The sequence below is a fragment of the Pleurodeles waltl genome, chromosome 1_2 (assembly GCF_031143425.1).
Source record: "Pleurodeles waltl isolate 20211129_DDA chromosome 1_2, aPleWal1.hap1.20221129, whole genome shotgun sequence".
In the NCBI taxonomy this organism is placed as follows: Eukaryota; Metazoa; Chordata; class Amphibia; order Caudata; family Salamandridae; genus Pleurodeles; species Pleurodeles waltl.
Genome location: NC_090437.1, coordinates 1,156,444,974 through 1,156,464,626, shown reverse-complemented (window position 1 = coordinate 1,156,464,626; position 19,653 = coordinate 1,156,444,974).

Below are 19,653 nucleotides of genomic sequence, written 5' to 3'. Positions count from 1 at the left end.
GCGAAGCTACATTAGTACAACTTTCATGAAACTTTTCTGACAATGGACATATTGACAAGTTACCATTGGGAAGTTTCTACAGTGTGACAAGAGTTTTTTCATGTCTCATTATTTCTGCTACTGTACATCTTGCTGCAACATAGCTGTATTAGTTGACCATCTTTTATTCATGATGTGGTATTAGGTATATGAACGCTTGCTGACTGCTGGGCCTTGTATGGGACCTGTAGGAATAAATCAGGCATTGACATACTATTTGAGGACATCAGGGGGCATATTTATACTCCGTCTGCGCCGATTGTGCGTCAAAAATGTTTACGCACATTCAGCGCAAACGTTGCCCCGTATTTAAAGTTTGACGCCCGTGGCCGACAAAATTCCGCCGTGTGCGTCATTTTTGGGATGCGCCAACCTGTCTTGCGTTAATCATATGCAAGGTAGTCGTTCCCGTCCCAAAAATGTCTTAAACGGCCGTGCGTCGTAATTATGCTTTCGGCCAAAAATGACGCACGGCCGGGGGGCGGAGCCAGAACATGACGCACAGCCCGATTTGAGTCAACATTTAACGCCTGGGTCAGGGCAGGCGTTAAAATGGGGCAAACACACCTGTATTTCATCAGAACACACAGAACAAACAGCAGAGCAGCAGAGCAGCAACAGGGAGACATGGAGGTGATTCTAATCCAGCGTGCACGCAGACGCAGAGCCCAGCAGCTACAACAGCAGCTACAACAACACCAGCAGGGACCCCAAAGGGAGCGCAGAAGGCAGGAGAGGATATTCCGCCCCAGAACCACCCTTCAGGGCCTCAGGGAACACAACATCATCCAGAGGTACTGGTTGAACTTGCAGGCCATTCAGCAGCTGCTGCGCAACATTGAACCGCAGTTGGCCCCCACTTTGGTGTCACCCCGCACCATCCCAACAGAAACCAAGCTGCTTGCTGTACTTCATATGCTGGCAAGTGGCTGTTTCCAAACAACTGGTGCCCTGGTTGGCGGAATATCACAACCATCATTCTCCGCCTTTTGCCCAAAGTACTGGATGCAATCATTCGACTGCCACCCCGCCACATCTGCTTCCCTAACACACTGCAGAAGCAGCAGGAACCAAAACAGGGGTTCTACCTCATCAGTGGCTTCCCACATATCCTTGGTGCAATCGACTGCACTTATGTACACCTTGTGCCACCTGCTGCAACTGAACACCTCTACCGCAACAGGAAGCACACACATTCCATCAATGTGCAGGCCATTGTCGATCACCAGGGATTGATCACCAACATCGTGGCTAAATATCCTGGGAGTGTCCATGATTCATACATCTTCTGTCACTGCACCATCAATGAACACTTCCACGATGGACGGTATGGCAATGGACTACTTGTTGGTAAGTACAAAAACCTACTTATATACACACTGCACAGAAACACATACACCAGAACAGCAACATGTGGAAAGGAACATACTGAGGTCGTGACATCGCTAGCCATGTTTCTTAGGTCACCATTGAACCTGTCACACATTGGAAATTAGTGTACAGTCTAATGTTAAGACGTCAAAGATCACAACGTGTGGAGTGGGTTGCCCAAATGTCACCTTGCAAAATGTAAGTGTCCCAATGACCTTTACATTAATCCATTGCCTAAGTCTAAAGGTATGGGATGTCCAGGGTACATTGATATGAACGTGTTACCAACACTCCCAATTGTAACTGTGTATGGAACTATCATCTCACCCCCAGTGAAGACACACGGACACCTGTATCACAAGTCACAATGCTAGGGAGGGCACACTGTACTGCAAATCCCAAAACATACTGCTGACAAACGGTTAGCAGACAAACACTCGGTCAGCCAAGGAAACTGCTGCAGAGCGTGCCTACAACGACGCACATAGGAGGACACGCAGCATTGTCGAGAGGACCTTTGGCATCCTAAAGTTAAGGTTCCGGTGCCTCCACATCACTGGTGGTCGCCTCCTATATTCCCTGGAGATGGTCTGTAGGATCATCCTAACATGTGCAATATTGCACAACATTTGCATCAAAAGGAACATTGCCCTCCTGGAACCAGAGCCACACATGCCTGAAGAGGAGGAAGAGGAGGATGCTGGCCTGCAAGATGAGGGGGAACTACAGAACACGGCCGCTGGTATACGCAGGCGGCAACAGATCATCAACAATTTCTTTTGAATATGATCACCTTCACCACTTTAGTTAACAAATTTAAATAAACACCTATTATAATCACCATTTAATGGTCTGGCTATTCATTTTTGCACACCTTCATCTCTACTTATCAGAATAAGAGTGTTGCCTGATGGAGCATTGCTGAGATACTGATTAGGACACTGAACATCCCAGAGCTAATGTGATGCCTAACATACAATGGTCACATACACACACGCTCTTAATGACATATATCATGTACATTTCTCCTTTGAAGGCCAATAGCAGAGGACCACAACTATTTCACACATACATGTTGAAATCAAGGTCCAACGCAGCATATGGCACACAACTAAGACACCATCACTCAATAAGGGGAAAACAAGCCTCATACATGAGGCAGTCAATGTGCTTTGGCATCAGTAACAGGAATGCCTGACCAGACCCTTGACAGCAGTAAGTCCAACTGCATCCAATATTTGCAAGGACTATCTGTGACCAGAGTCCCATAGAAGCAGAACATAGACAGCACAAGTGCCACACATATGAGCAGCATTGCACACATGACATTCCATGTACATGTCAGCCCATTTCCTAACTCCTGACACACCCATGCACCTGGTCACAACCCACCTGTCAGAAGAGGTCCCTGGAATACTAAGATGTGTACACTGATATTCCCTCCTCTACACACACACCAGTGTGCTACACCCTTTCCTATGGTATGCCATTGTCATAGAACATCTGACTGCATGGACGTCAGGTTAATTTATACTCTGTCTTCTTGTTTTAAGCCATGTTAGCACATGTAGATTGCTTCCTGTGTGAAAATGTATGTTGGCCCTTAGAATGCAAGTCTCACCTACAGGACTGGTGAGAAACAGATGCAGCCCACACCTGTGATCATCTCCATGCACACCACCCATTTCAAAAAGCACAACCCCCGGGCTGATGCCTGGAACAGCATAGGAGTTGCCATTATGTCAAATACACCGTTGAGCATTGATACTAATTAAGCCGTGTAAAACAGCCACTGTTCATTTGTCACCTTCAAAAACACAGGACATACACAGTTTAACATGTCACCTCTCTAGTTTGTCCTCCAAACAGTCTTACTCAGACCACTGATTATGTAACTTGTCAAATTGCTGGATCCTGAATCACCTTGCATTCTGTCAGCCTGACTGGCATCTGTCTGTGCTTCACACTAAAGTATCCCTGTGTCTACATATGTACCACACTTGCGTTAGCAAACCTCTCATTCATCAGGGGGTATTGGGCATGGGCTTCTTCAATGCATACACAAATACATTGTATAGCATCATCTGTCTTTTAACTGTACCAATTGAGTTACATCCTCTTGGAAAAGCAAAATTCATGGCCCATCCCTTGTCTGGGTTGCATTTATGCATGAATGACAAAGTGTGACAATGTCCCAGGGACGTAGGCAGGGATTGGGTATGGGGCTTTCAGCACAACCAGCAACCTCTGATAATGTCCATGAATAATACACAAATGTCAGGACCATGACAGTTCACACACAGAATCACAGTGCTCACAACATAGTGATGGGCCGTGTGTGGTTAATAGCTGCAAGAATAATCAGCACAGAGGCTATGATGTTCCCAGATGCAGTGGGAATTACAGAGGCTAACCTGTGTACAAATGTTATAATGACACCTGACGGAACATGACACCTGAGACATTATCTCACTCAGCTCACCAAGGTTGCCCTGTTGAATGTCTCTTTTCACGTCTTTAGTGACAGGGTGGGACCATCCACATGTTGGTTCACATGTCCATATCCACTTTACTCACATTGATCAACCAAGGATACTCAGTAGATACAGGAATAGCTGCCAATGACTCATGATGAGTCCTGGACCGAACTGTGACAAATTACACTCCAAACAATATACAGGATCATCATTGGACCACACACATGAACAAGACACCTATGTGCAATTGATCACTGGAAATATGTGAACACGTGCTGCCTCGTATGCTGGTCCACCACAGCCACTTGATAGTTGGGGCTCACTTCTATGGCCTCAACTTTGGTATCATCATACATTTGAGATTCACCCTTGTCTGTCTGTGCAAACAACATGGTACCCACTTTCTCAATGCCTGTGTATGACTCACTGTGGGATTCACCAACTAGTGCCTAGGAAGCTCTTACCAATACTCTATGACATAGGATGTAGAAAATGTGGACCATTGACATGAACAAGCGTCTGCCATCCATCTGGTGCATGCTATGTCACATGTGGTGTCTACGTGACCCTAAAACTTGAAAGTCCACATTACGGGTGATGTTACATGTATGACTAACCCATGCCCTCTCTCATTTCCGCACTGACTTACATATAAGGATTGGACACATGGGACGTCACATTCATACAAGCATATGTACAAAAAAGCTTCTTGTGATACACACACACCTGGTCAACAAATACATTAGTTGCCAAAGCACACACTTTGAGCCCAAGGCATTTAGGTATTGTACATATGTGCGTCACACTGCTATCCTCTCCTTATGCCAAACATGCCCATTTTCTGCAACACATATATGTAGGCCACACTTATGACCAACTATTGCGTCAGCCAACCGTAAAAATACTGTGAAGGGAGTAGCGGATCATGGTCCGCTGCAGTATGATGTCACACATGTGAACATACACCATCAACACCATAGTGTCTTCAATCAGCCTATCTCTGATGTGTCCCAAATGTAACATAACCAAAAAACAAGAAAAATTGTCCAAAACCAGTTAATGCACTGTAATTTTGACGTTCCTAGCGTTATGCATAATATTTTGTCTACCAAAACTGTATTTGCGTCATTTTTTGGACGCACAGGAGTGAAATTTAGCCTGCATCCAGATATTTGTACAGGCCATGTACTATTATGTGGATGCGGGCTAATTTTCACTTCTGTGTGTCAAAAAAAATTACGCAAATACAGTTTTGTTAAACAAAAAATGACGCATAATGCGAAAAAGGCCGGACCTTTCATACAGGAAGTGATGTAATAGGATATCCTGTTTACAGATCATGTACAGTGGGTGTACTTTCACTTTGCAGTCTATGATCCTTCTAGACTGTGTGGCTGTGTAGAGAGTGTTGTCCTGAGATTTTGTGCTGTTTTTGTCCTGTGTGCTATCTGTAAAGTCCATTTGTGAAATAAATATTGTTGCTGTATACTGTACTACTGTGTTTTGTCTACATTTGTCCATTTATCTTGTGTTTTCGCTGTTTGTGGGAGTCTGTTGTGGGTAGTGTTAGTTTGGGGATAGTTGGGCTCTTTTAGTGGTTAAGTTTACTTTTCATCTGTATTTGTACCCCTACTTTCCCCCTTTTCCCCTTTCTATTTCTTTTACCCCTATTCCCTTTCACTTCACAAGTATGTCTGGTAGGCCACGTCTTGGCAGGATGAGGGAAGAGGAGTTGGGGGGGTTCATCTGGCTGGTGTGCCATTTCTTGCCGCTCATGATCCAGGCAGGGGGCAGGGTGATACAGGGGTATCCAACAGAGGCGCGCAGAATCCGGTTGGGAAAGGTGCTGCATCACCTGCAGCTTGTGTATGCCAGCCAGAGGAGTGACCACCAGCTGAAGCACCGGTGGGCTGACCTCATCACCAGGGAGCAGGATCTCTTGGACCACCTGGGAATCATGATTGGTGGCACTGTTGGTGAGTACGAATTATATTAATGTGCACGATTAAATGCTTTGTAGTCACATAAGGGATTAGTACAATGTCTGCCAGCTAACTTGCTGACTGTGTGTAATGCTGGGGAAACATAAAGGGATAATTGATGCACTATGGCAGGGATCACAATTGCCAGCTGTCAGGTAGCACGTGCGCAGCAAACTTACAGGTTACTTTTCCATGAAGGTAATTGGTGCGGCCTTTTTGTCAGAAAAGCAAACAAAATAGGAGCCAATCATGTCTACATAGGGTACTATTGACAGAGAAGTACAGATGTACCAACATTTAGGCCAAATTTGTTGACGCAATTGCTAGACTGACTTTAGAATCACTACATGATGCAGAAACATCTTAGAATGTTTGTTGGAGTTAGTTGTGCCACATTCCAATTAGGGATGGCAGTCCAAAGGTATGCACATGGCTTCACATCTCCATGGTTGGTGCAAATCACCATAGCTGGGCCACATCAATTGAAGAAACTGTAACAACAGGATGGCTTACAAAAGTCCCTGCCCCTCCCTCTGTACATTGTACCTATGTGTCATTAATGTGTCATGGCCACAAGGCATGTTTGACTGGTAATGCAGTCCTCAAGCAACCAGGCTATGGATGTATCTCTTGGATGCACATGATGAGACAATTACACTCCATAATTTTTTTCTGGTCACCAATTATGGGGCATGTTTGCAATCACATGATAGTTAGGGCCAATGTATGTGTGCAGATATGTGTGTAACTGTCACAGGAGACCCATGCTATGTACAAGTTGGACGTGATATATCAGATGCAGTACCATCATGTCTGAATGGCTGCCATTTCCTTATTCAGCCTACAATTGTATATCTTTATGAAATTGTTGCGCTGTGCACAGATTTTGAGCACATTTCTTCCTTCAATACCTTACAGGTGGACCGGCACCCTACACTGTGGGAGAGGTGGCGACATTTGAGGACCCCGACCACTCCAGTAAGTGTTGATATGTCTGTTATGTGTTGTGTTTGCTGTTTATGGACTCGTGTGAGTTGGACGCATAGCAAGGGGTGATGCGTTGGGCAGGCTTTTCTCTTGTTCCATGAGTGGGAATTCTGTTTCTCACATGTTTTGAGTTGGCCAATGCGTATCCAATGGTATCATGTAGGGATTGTAGGCCATTCCTGTAGGCCCCACTGTGAGCACAGGGGTTAGTCATGTGGATGACACTTGTATCACCAAGAGTCGCACTGGAAGTCAGCTCCGATTTAGTCAGCCTGTCAGACCCACATTCTCAAAGATTGGTACAGCAAATTGCTTTCCAATAGACATCTGCTTCCCTATTTACCTACCTAATCATGAAACAGTAGTAGAACCTCCTAGCAGCATGTACTTCCACATGTAGTGCTACAAGTATGTGGAACTTGAGTGCAATGGCCTAGATGTGCATGCATTTCATGATCATGGGTGTTCTAGCAACTATGTGTGTGATGTAAGTCAGGCCTCACTGGAAGTATATGTTGTGTACCAAGTTCTGCATTTCCTGACATGTGTGGCCCTATGAGTGCTCTAGGGTTTGCTGACTCATAATTGTTAATAGACCTTACCTGTGGTGTGACAAATATGTGTGGAGTTTTCTATACACTCCTCGGTGTACATGTTGTTGCCAAATTATAGTTGTTAATCCACCCCCCACCCTCAAACACGGGCATGGGTTTGTGAATGGGGTACCTAGTACTGATGCTACCAGTATGTTACACATACATGTGAATAAGTGACGGTTTGGTTTTAAACTAGTATACACACTCAGGTTTGTCACTTGGTTCTATACTGGCAACTCCAGTTACAACTTGCAGACCATGTGGCTTTAGTTTTGATTTCCGTACACTGACATTTGTAGCCCAGGTCTTGGCAGAGGATATGCAGCATGAATCTTAGTTGATAACTGGCAGAACTCAGATTGCAAGTCAAAGCCAGTTGTTACCCATCTTGTAGGTTATGGATGTGCTATGTGTGATGTGACCTTTGTAGTCTGGCCTGCCATGTACTTCCTCTGGGACATTCAATGATCTGTATTGTGATATGAGCTGTTACAAGTACAGTAGATGTATTGTCTGATTAACTTCTTATGCCATTTCACACAATGCAGTTAGTAATGTAGAATATCTTCATTTGTCTTCACAGCTGCCAACATGACTCCAGACCAGGTCCGTGAATTTCAGCTCAGGGCCATGTGATACCAGCACATCCTGCTGGTGGAGTCGGGGTTCCGGAGGATGGCCCGGCGATATTGCCATGAACGGGCCTCCGGGGCATGGAGAGACTTCCCACAGGGTGGGCCTACTTTGCCCACCACAGACACCACCAGCACAACCACCAATCCGAGCCAGGTGGCCCCGCCCACAGCTGGTACTGTTGGTCCGACATCTGCTGGACTTCCAGGCCCCAGCATTGCCACCGGTGCAGGGCAGCCCACTAGGCCTGGCACCACACCCACACAGACCCCCTCCACCGGTACCCAGACTGCCACAGCTCTATCTGTTGACCCTGCAGCCTTCAACCAAATGGAACGTAAGATGGACAAAGTGCTGAGCAAGTTGAGCCACCTGAGCCGGGATGTGCGCCACATTAACCAGCGTGTTAAGTCTATTAAGAGGACCCTCTGGAGGGCCAACCTCTAGACATTTATAGTTGGACATGATTCCCTCCCCTCCCTCCTCTTTCCTTGTTCTTATAGTTAGTGGGCTTAGGGGGCTTAGTGTTAGGCTAGTGTAGGCTGTTAGTTTAGTTATTGTTAGTGGGTGGGGGTGGGGGGTACACAGTCTTGATATATTTACTTCTTAAGTGTGTGGGTGGGTGGGCGGGTGGGGGGCTATGTTGGGGTTCTTTTGTGTTTTATAAAAATAAAACAAAATAGTATATATCTATATATATATATATATATATATTTGTATAGTATAGTATGTGTTGTCCTCCATGTGTCCCGTCTCATAAGGGGGGTGGGAGGTAGATGTTTAGAACGTTTCGTTACATGTGATAAGTAAGTGTAGCTTAGGTTAGTTAGGGACAGTTGTGGATAATGAGTAGTCAGGGTAGATTAGGGTAGGTAAGATTTTTCCCTCAGTTTCCTTATCTGTGATTAGCATTTAATAAATATTTGGTTAACACTTAACAGTATGTGTTGAATGGTACTTGATCGTGGGTTTGGATTCAGTGTACATCAATTTTGTACTATAACATCTGTGTCCTATGCTACAAACAAATCCCAACTGAGCTGTACGATTGGCAGCTAGCCCAGAGCTACCTTGCAAAGTGTTGACCCTTCATTGCAACCACCAATCACAGTTAATATGGATGACAATGTGTTTCTGTTGATAAGTGTGTTTTCAAAGTCACAAACAGTGCTTCCAGACTTGGTATTGGGGAAACAGTTTTAGGTCTGACTGCAGTGTGGTGATCATGGACACCCTTATAAGATGAGTTCTCATTGGCAATCTTGTATTCTTGTCTTCATTACCCTCATACATCATTTGTGACACATTTCAGCATGATTACCTATTTGTATGTTAACTCAGACACCTTCATTTATGCAGTTTTTGTAGCGTTTACTTAGATTAGTGTGCCATGTTATTTGTGTTATTTTTGCATGTTGACAACATTTTGCGGCCACTATTTGATGACTTAGATATCCCCTGAGGAAGCATTCTTCTGTCCAACACAGCATGATGGTGTATGGTTTCTCACTTCATCAGATTTGTCCCTCAGGATGGGCAAAGTATGATGCAATCATGGGCACTATGCAGAATTCTCTGACTACATATTATCAGGACAGTTGTATTGACAAGCTACGTAATTTGACAGTAGGCACATTTCAGTTATCTACTGAACAGTTGATATGTCACATTACCCAGAGACAGATTTGTTGTGTAAGTGCTATTTATTGAAAAGTGCTGTAGTGCTATCTGTACATTTTCCATGATTGTGAGTCCATTATAGTGACATCTTACATTGTGATCCTACACAAGGGGTTACGGAAATGCTTTTGACATGCTGGGGTTGATGTTTCAGACAGTGCAGAGGGACAGGATTTGACAATGAGTAGGAGAGAAACAATCACTGGGCTGGGTGACAAGATATACAGTGGTTTGCAGAACAGTGCTTGAGTAAAGTTGTTGCAAGACTGGCAAATTACAAAGTGCAGGACTTTGGTAAATGTGGGCCATGTGGCACGGACTAGTGCTTCTGGGTCGTTTTCCTTGTGAATGTGATCTGTTCCATGTCTTCTTCTTCTGATGTTTGTGTTGCCTCCTCTGTCCTTGTTGTTGTTGGTTGTGATGGGGCAACACACACCTCAGTGTTAGAAGACGTGGAGTCAGACATCCCTGTCGCTGCTCCCTGTGAAGGTCTTAAGGGCTTTACTGCAGCAAGGAGGGTCTGCTGATTCTTAAGAATAGCAGCCACATCACGATGGTAGTCATCCAGGTCGGCCCTGAGGGGGTCATGATTGCATTCGTGCATGCAGTGGAAGGTTTGGGGTGCGAGGTGTTGTGGCAACTCCCTTACTGCAGTGGTGAATTCCTTGACAGTTTCTTGTAGTCCTTGCAGGATGGATGTTAGGGCTTGCATAGCTGCTGCCTGATCTGCAGATGACATCATGCACGAACGCACCCCCTCAAGGTGGGCTGCCATATTTTGCATCCCCACCCGCACCTCCTTGGCCAGCTCCCGCTGTACTCCAACTACAGTTCTCTCAAAGCTGGTGCCAGTTTGTCTGAGTCCTCAGCTGTATTGGAGCTGGCAGGTCTTGCAATTGGGGTTGTGGGTGGATCCTCTGCGATGGCTGCTTGTTCTGTGCTCCTTCTTGTGACTGAAGGTGGGGTCTGGAGGGTGTCAAGGACCTTTTGGATAGTCTCCTGGGGAATGTTTATCGGCTCGTCATCCATGTCATCAGGGAAATCTGGGACAGGCATTTCCGCAGGAGATCCATCTTCCTCTGCAATGAAACAGGGTACAATTAGTGTGTCTGTGTTGTGGCTATTTTGATGTGACGTGCCTGCCTTTTGATGAATTCACTTTGTGATCTTGTTTTGTGTTAAATTCTTCAGTCCTTCAGATGGGCATTCTTCCAGGCCTATGGCCCACCTGTATGTCCCATGTATGTTATTGAGTTATCAGACTTGTCAGCCTCATCGCCTCTAGGTGTTGGTTTATGCCAAATAGAGAATTGCCACCTTCTTGTCCTACTCAACCCTCCGTCTACATCCATTCTCATGGTGAGACCTTTCACTGGCTGTGGGTGTACTGATGGCCCTGGCAGCACACTTAACAATCTGGACCTGACCCAATCTCTGATCTTTCACATCCACTTAAATGTATTTGACATGTGGCATATCCTATGCATAGCGATGTTATGACACAATATGGATGTTAGCATTGGTAATGTGTACTGCTGATGTTGGGGAATGTGTGTTACATTGGATTGGCCTGATAATCGTATCAGTGTCCTATTTCCTCCTCTGACTGTGCAGGTGTATTTCAGTGACCAGTTACATGTGTCCCCCCCCTCAATGCTGTTGTCTGAGAAGTATGACATTTGGGATGTTGCATTGTTACCCAGGCACAGGATGGACCCAGACATATGCAGCATGGGTGTGTCCTTAGTGCTGTGTAGCTCCTATTGTTGTTTACATTGGCTGATGTTTGCGACAACTATGGGCATTGACATTTGAGAGTACTGGGGCCTTTGTCTGGTTTCTGGGGATTGTTGTAGTTGTCATCCTCAGCCCCTAATTTAGGTGTGTATGATCCATGGGGATGTTACTGCCATTGGCTACTTGAGCTGCACACAGAGCAGAGGTGGTAGTGGCAACTGTTATCGCAGTTACATTCCAGTTGTCTGTATGGCTAGAGGTTGTTAATAGGGCCCTAGTTAATGCAGGGGGTATGGTGGCTGACGTGTGCCGGGATGTCAGTTTGACGTTGTGGCCTTCCCTCCTGGCGTGGCTTTCCCTTTGCTCCATCGTTGGCATGACCGCATGCCCCCATGGGACTGTTGTTGGTGTTGTGTAATGGTGTGCCCCATGTCTTCTCAGAACGGGCAATGCCCCCATGCTGTGCCCCTTTACCCATGCCACTTCATGTATGTGATGACTTCCATGCATTTTGTGGTCGGTATCCCCCCTGCTCACAGTTGACATTATTGCATTATAATTCCCCATGCGACTTACCCTGCATGTGTGTTGTCTCCTGGTAGTCTGCGCTGTCCTGTCCTTGAATCCCTGTGACGATCTCCTCAGGGATGACGGCTGTGACCATCTCCTCCATGTGGTCCAGGGCCTCCTGGTGTGCTGGACTCCCACCTCCAGTCTGCAGTGCTGCCTTCCTGTTCCTGGCCATCTTTTCCTTGGTCCTGCGCTTGCAGTCATGCCAGCGTTTCTTGCACTCGATGACAGTTCTGCGTACTTCAGCCACACAGTTAATCTTGTCGACAATTTGTTGCCATATAGCCTCTCTCCTACTGATTGGCAACTTTGAGGTGACAAACAGTTGGTGCTGGTGTTCCGTCACTTCTTTAACCAGAATTTCCTGCTCCTCTGCACTAAAGCGACACTTTATTTTCTTCTTAAAAGTGTCCTGGTTCTTGTGTGGGTCGTCCTGGCTGGTTCCTGGTCTGCTGTTATCTTCCTGGGGCCTGTAGTGGCATCTGGGATCCATTTTGGCTCTCCTCTGGTGTAATGGCGGTGTTCGCATTTTTTTTTTACGATATTGCGTCAAAAAACGGTGCATATCCAGTTTGCAGTGTCGTAAATCGACACACACTCATTTCCGCTGCGTTAACGTCGTTTTGCTTTACAACTTTACGCTGTGGTGTGCGTCAAAAAAATGACTCCCATCTGTGGTTTGCGCCGCCTTGTGTCAAAGTATAAATATGACGCCCGCACGGCGCACCAAAATGGCGTTAGCCGGCGGTAATATTTTTGATGCAAAACTGCGCCGGCGCAGTTTTGTGTCAAAAAGTATAAATATGGGCCCAGGTTACTGAGGAATTTTACAAGAGCCAAACCATTCATGGTGAAGAGGTCTCCTACGTGATACATGGGTATTGTGATTGGATAACTTCACTCATGCAATTGGAGCTGTCTGTGATACTTACTTTACTGTGGGCAACTTTTTACAGGTCATGTAGCATGCATACATGTGAAAACAACAAGTGATGGACGGAATGCTGAACATTGTCAAACATTCACCCCCAGTACAGTGATCTGGGCCTAAATCCATCGTTTTTTTGCTGCCCATGCCATTCCAGTTTGGACCCAGCCATATGCAAATCAGTCTTGACCCTGTTCCCCATGGGAACAGTCCAGCCCGAACTGCTAGGCCAGGTCTTCCCTGGACTGGAAACAAGCATCCTGGGACCGGTTTCGGGGTTTCACCCCTCATCAGCCAGGCTAGCTTGAATCCAGTGGCATGGGAAGCACGGGACCACGTCTGGGCATACCCTTCCCACTTAGGGCGACAAAGCAAAAACAACAAGTGATGGACGGAATGCTGAACATTGTCAAACATTCACCCCCAGTACAGTGATCTGGGCCTAAATCCATCGTTTTTTTGCTGCCCATGCCATTCCAGTTTGGACCCAGCCATATGCAAATCAGTCTTGACCCTGTTCGCCATGGGAACAGTCCAGCCCGAACTGCTAGGCCAGGTCTTCCCTGGACTGGAAACAAGCATCCTGGGACCGGTTTCGGGGTTTCACCCCTCATCAGCCAGGCTAGCTTGAATCCAGTGGCATGGGAAGCACGGGATGGACGGAATGCTGAACATTGTCAAACATTCACCCCCAGTACAGTGATCTGGGCCTAAATCCATCGTTTTTTTGCTGCCCATGCCATTCCAGTTTGGACCCAGCCGTATGCAAATCAGTCTTGACCCTGTTCCCCATGGGAACAGTCCAGCCCGAACTGCTAGGCCAGGTCTTCCCTGGACTGGAAACAAGCATCCTGGGACCGGTTTCGGGGTTTCACCCCTCATCAGCCAGGCTAGCTTGAATCCAGTGGCATGGGAAGCACGGGACCCACGTCTGGGCATACCCTTCCCACTTAGGGCGACAAAGCAAAAACAACAAGTGATGGACGGAATGCTGAACATTGTCAAACATTCACCCCCAGTACAGTGATCTGGGCCTAAATCCATCGTTTTTTTGCTGCCCATGCCATTCCAGTTTGGACCCAGCCATATGCAAATCAGTCTTGACCCTGTTCCCCATGGGAACAGTCCAGCCCGAACTGCTAGGCCAGGTCTTCCCTGGACTGGAAACAAGCATCCTGGGACCGGTTTCGGGGTTTCACCCCTCATCAGCCAGGCTAGCTTGAATCCAGTGGCATGGGAAGCACGGGACCCACGTCAGGGCATACCCTTCCCACTTAGGGCGACAAAGCAAAAACAACAAGTGATGGACGGAATGCTGAACATTGTCAAACATTCACCCCCAGTACAGTGATCTGGGCCTAAATCCATCGTTTTTTTGCTGCCCATGCCATTCCAGTTTGGACCCAGCCATATGCAAATCAGTCTTGACCCTGTTCCCCATGGGAACAGTCCAGCCCGAACTGCTAGGCCAGGTCTTCCCTGGACTGGAAACAAGCATCCTGGGACCGGTTTCAGGGTTTCACCCCTCATCAGCCAGGCTAGCATGGGAAGCACGGGACCCACGTCTGGGCATACCCTTCCCACTTAGGGCGACAAAGCAAAAACAACAAGTGATGGACGGAATGCTGAACATTGTCAAACATTCACCCCCAGTACAGTGATCTGGGCCTAAATCCATCGTTTTTTTGCTGCCCATGCCATTCCAGTTTGGACCCAGCCATATGCAAATCAGTCTTGACCCTGTTCCCCATGGGAACAGTCCAGCCCGAACTGCTAGGCCAGGTCTTCCCTGGACTGGAAACAAGCATCCTGGGACCGGTTTCGGGGTTTCACCCCTCATCAGCCAGGCTAGCTTGAATCCAGTGGCATGGGAAGCACGGGACCCACGTCTGGGCATACCCTTCCCACTTAGGGCGACAAAGCAAAAACAACAAGTGATGGACGGAATGCTGAACATTGTCAAACATTCACCCCCAGTACAGTGATCTGGGCCTAAATCCATCGTTTTTTTGCTGCCCATGCCATTCCAGTTTGGACCCAGCCATATGCAAATCAGTCTTGACCCTTTTCCCCATGGGAACAGTCCAGCCCGAACTGCTAGGCCAGGTCTTCCCTGGACTGGAAACAAGCATCCTGGGACCGGTTTCGGGGTTTCACCCCTCATCAGCCAGGCTAGCTTGAATCCAGTGGCATGGGAAGCACGGGACCCACGTCTGGGCATACCCTTCCCACTTGGAGCGACAAAGCAAAAACAACAAGTGATGGACGGAATGCTGAACATTGTCAAACATTCACCCCCAGTACAGTGATCTGGGCCTAAATCCATCGTTTTTTTGCTGCCCATGCCATTCCAGTTTGGACCCAGCCATATGCAAATCAGTCTTGACCCTGTTCCCCATGGGAACAGTCCAGCCCGCACTGCTAGGCCAGGTCTTCCCTGGACTGGAAACAAGCATCCTGGGACCGGTTTCGGGGTTTCACCCCTCATCAGCCAGGCTAGCTTGAATCCAGTGGCATGGGAAGCACGGGACCCACGTCTGGGCATACCCTTCCCACTTAGGGCGACAAAGCAAAAACAACAAGTGATGGACGGAATGCTGAACATTGTCAAACATTCACCCCCAGTACAGTGATCTGGGCCTAAATCCATCGTTTTTTTGCTGCCCATGCCATTCCAGTTTGGACCCAGCCATATGCAAATCAGTCTTGACCCTGTTCCCCATGGGAACAGTCCAGCCCGAACTGCTAGGCCAGGTCTTCCCTGGACTGGAAACAAGCATCCTGGGACCGGTTTCGGGGTTTCACCCCTCATCAGCCAGGCTAGCTTGAATCCAGTGGCATGGGAAGCACGGGACCCACGTCTGGGCATACCCTTCCCACTTAGGGCGACAAAGCAAAAACAACAAGTGATGGACGGAATGCTGAACATTGTCAAACATTCACCCCCAGTACAGTGATCTGGGCCTAAATCCATCTTTTTTTTTGCTGCCCATGCCATTCCAGTTTGGACCCAGCCATATGCAAATCAGTCTTGACCCTGTTCCCCATGGGAACAGTCCAGCCCGAACTGCTAGGCCAGGTCTTCCCTGGACTGGAAACAAGCATCCTGGGACCGGTTTCGGGGTTTCACCCCTCATCAGCCAGGCTAGCTTGAATCCAGTGGCATGGGAAGCACGGGACCCACGTCTGGGCATACCCTTCCCACTTAGGGCGACAAAGCAAAAACAACAAGTGATGGACGGAATGCTGAACATTGTCAAACATTCACCCCCAGTACAGTGATCTGGGCCTAAATCCATCGTTTTTTTGCTGCCCATGCCATTCCAGTTTGGACCCAGCCATATGCAAATCAGTCTTGACCCTGTTCCCCATGGGAACAGTCCAGCCCGAACTGCTAGGTCAGGTCTTCCCTGGACTGGAAACAAGCATCCTGGGACCGGTTTCAGGGTTTCACCCCTCATCAGCCAGGCTAGCATGGGAAGCACGGGACCCACGTCTGGGCATACCCTTCCCACTTAGGGCGACAAAGCAAAAACAACAAGTGATGGACGGAATGCTGAACATTGTCAAACATTCACCCCCAGTACAGTGATCTGGGCCTAAATCCATCGTTTTTTTGCTGCCCATGCCATTCCAGTTTGGACCCAGCCATATGCAAATCAGTCTTGACCCTGTTCCCCATGGGAACAGTCCAGCCCGAACTGCTAGGCCAGGTCTTCCCTGGACTGGAAACAAGCATCCTGGGACCGGTTTCGGGGTTTCACCCCTCATCAGCCAGGCTAGCTTGAATCTGGTGGCATAGTGAGCACGGGACCCACGTCTGGGCATACCCTTCCCACTTAGGGTGACAAATGCAAAAACAACAGTTGATGGACTGAATGTAGACCAAATCAAACATTCACCCCCAGTCACAGATCTGGGTTTAATCCATCAGTTTTTTTGCTCACCATGCCGTTCCAGTTTGGACCCAGCCATATGCAAATCAGTCTTAACCCTGTTCCCAATAGGAACAGTCCAGCCCGAACTGCCAGGCCATGTCCTCCCTGGACCAGAAACAAGCATCCTGGGACCGGTTTCGGGGTATCACCCCTCTTCAGCCAGGCTAGCTTGAATCTGGTGGCATAGTGAGCACGGGACCCACGTGAGCAAAAGAACGATGGATTAAACCCAGATCTGTGACTGTGGGTGAGTGTTTGACAATGTTCAGCATTCCGTCCATCATTTGTTGTTTTTGCTTTGTCGCCCTAAGTGGGAAGGGTATGCCCAGACGTGGGTCCCGTGCTTCCCATGCCACTGGATTCAAGCTAGCCTGGCTGATGAGGGGTAAAACCCCAAAACCGGTCCCAGGATGCTTGTTTCCGGTCCAGTGAGGACCTGGCTTGGCAGTTCGGGCTGGACTGTTCCCATGAGGAACAGGGTCAAGACTGATTTGCATATGGCTGGGTCCAAACTGGGGTGGCATGGTGAGCAAAAGAACGATGGATTAAACCCAGATCTGTGACTGGGGGTGAGTGTTTGACAATGTTCAGCATTCCGTCCATCATTTGTTGTTTTTGCTTTGTCGCCCTAAGTGGGAAGGGTATGCCCAGACGTGGGTCCCGTGCTTCCCATGCCACTGGATTCAAGCTAGCCTGGCTGATGAGGGGTGAAACCCCGAAACCGGTCCCAGGATGCTTGTTTCCGGTCCAGTGAGGACCTGGCTTGGCAGTTCGGGCTGGACTGTTCCCATGAGGAACAGGGTCAAGACTGATTTGCATATGGCTGGGTCCAAACTGGGGTGGCATGGTGAGCAAAAGAACGATGGATTAAACCCAGATCTGTGACTGGGGGTGAGTGTTTGACAATGTTCAGCATTCCGTCCATCATTTGTTGTTTTTGCTTTGTCATCCTAAGTGGGAAGGGTATGCCCAGACGTGGGTCCCGTGCTTCCCATGCCACTGGATTCAAGCTAGCCTGGCTGATGAGGGGTGAAACCCCGAAACCGGTCCCAGGATGCTTGTTTCCGGTCCAGTGAGGACCTGGCTTGGCAGTTCGGGCTGGACTGTTCCCATGAGGAACAGGGTCAAGACTGATTTGCATATGGCTGGGTCCAAACTGGGGTGGCATGGTGAGCAAAAGAACGATGCCCATGTCGGAATGCCCATTGGAGCACCGCCGGCCTGTCGGTGGTGCTCCCGCGGTCCTCCACCCTGGCGGTTTGAAACCGCCAGGGTCGGAATGAGGGCCTATAACTCTTCTGTGACCTTTGCTTTTTAAGTGAATTTGTATGTTTTAAAAAAAAATTATATTCCCTAACTATAACATCCCTGTAACCTTTGTGTTTTTACAGTTAATTTCTACTTTTTTTTTTAAGCAACGTAACATTCATTACTATATGTTAATACAACCACCATGGCTCACGGTCATTAAGCAACCCCTATAACCACCCAACTCCGTGCTGTGTACAGCCTGCAGGCAGGCCCTGCAGCCAACCCCTGTAACCACCCGACCCCATGCTGTGCACAGCCTTCGCAGATGTGCAGTTGGGCTTGGCCATAGAGTCTGTGAGCAACCTTATAACCACCCAAGCCCGCACTGTGCATGGCCTATGGCCATATGCATTGGGGGTTGGCCGTCATGCCTGGCCTGTGGCCCCCCTCTCTAGCCCGTTGTTGGCCGCGGGGATCCCATCCCCTAGGGCCCAGCCTTATTATATTTTTTTGGGGGGGCGGCATGTGTCCCCTCTCCATAGGCTGACCTTGGCCCCAGGTACCCATTCCCCATGTGGCCTGGCCTGATTATTGATTTTTGGGGGTGGGATAGCGGCTGCACAGCTCCCCTCCCAGGCTGATATCAGCACCGGGGACCCCATCCCCGGGGCCTGGCCTAATTTTTAAAAATTGTTTGGGGGAGGTGGGCCGTTTGGGCCCCCCCAGGGCCTATATAGGTCCCAGGGACCCAAACCCTCGGCTCCAGCCTAAATATTTTTTTTTTTATTGAGTTTGGCACCCCCTGCATTTTATTTATTTGAGGGCGCGGGAGGTGGTGGTCCCCAGGCCTGCAGGGGGGCCATGTGGCCCCCAGCTCTAAAATACTTTAAAGTCCCAAGGTGATAGTGGTCCCCAAGGCTGCGGGGGGCCCGGTCCCCCCCACTTTACATTACTTTAAAACCCTGGGGTGATGGTGGGTCCTGGGGCTGCCGGGGCCAGGTGTCTCTCCGCATTACCTTAGATGGAAGCCCAGAGGAGGTGGTGGTTCAAAGGGCTGCAGGGGGCTGCAGGGGGCTGGGCAGTACCCCACTATTTGATGAGATTTTAGCTCCAGGGAGTTGGCTGTCCCTGGGGCTTTGGCAAGCCCAGGAGAGGAGCCCTATTTGCCCCCTCCTTATTTCTCACATGCCCTCCCTACCTGGCCCACCCTGAGGCTTCATGAAAAGGGCGGGAAACTGCCCATTTTATTTTTCTGGATACATGGATGTCCCTCTGGAACCCCAGCACCAGAACTAAGGAGTCAGGGTGTGGCTACACTGGCCCCTTTTCTTTCTTTTAACTTTTTTTTCTCAGACTCAGCTAAAGCCGAGTCCTAAGATGGCTGCCAACATTCTAACCAGTCAGATATTGTGGTAAGCAATATTTCTGACACCATATTTTTGTCTACAATATTTTTTACTACAG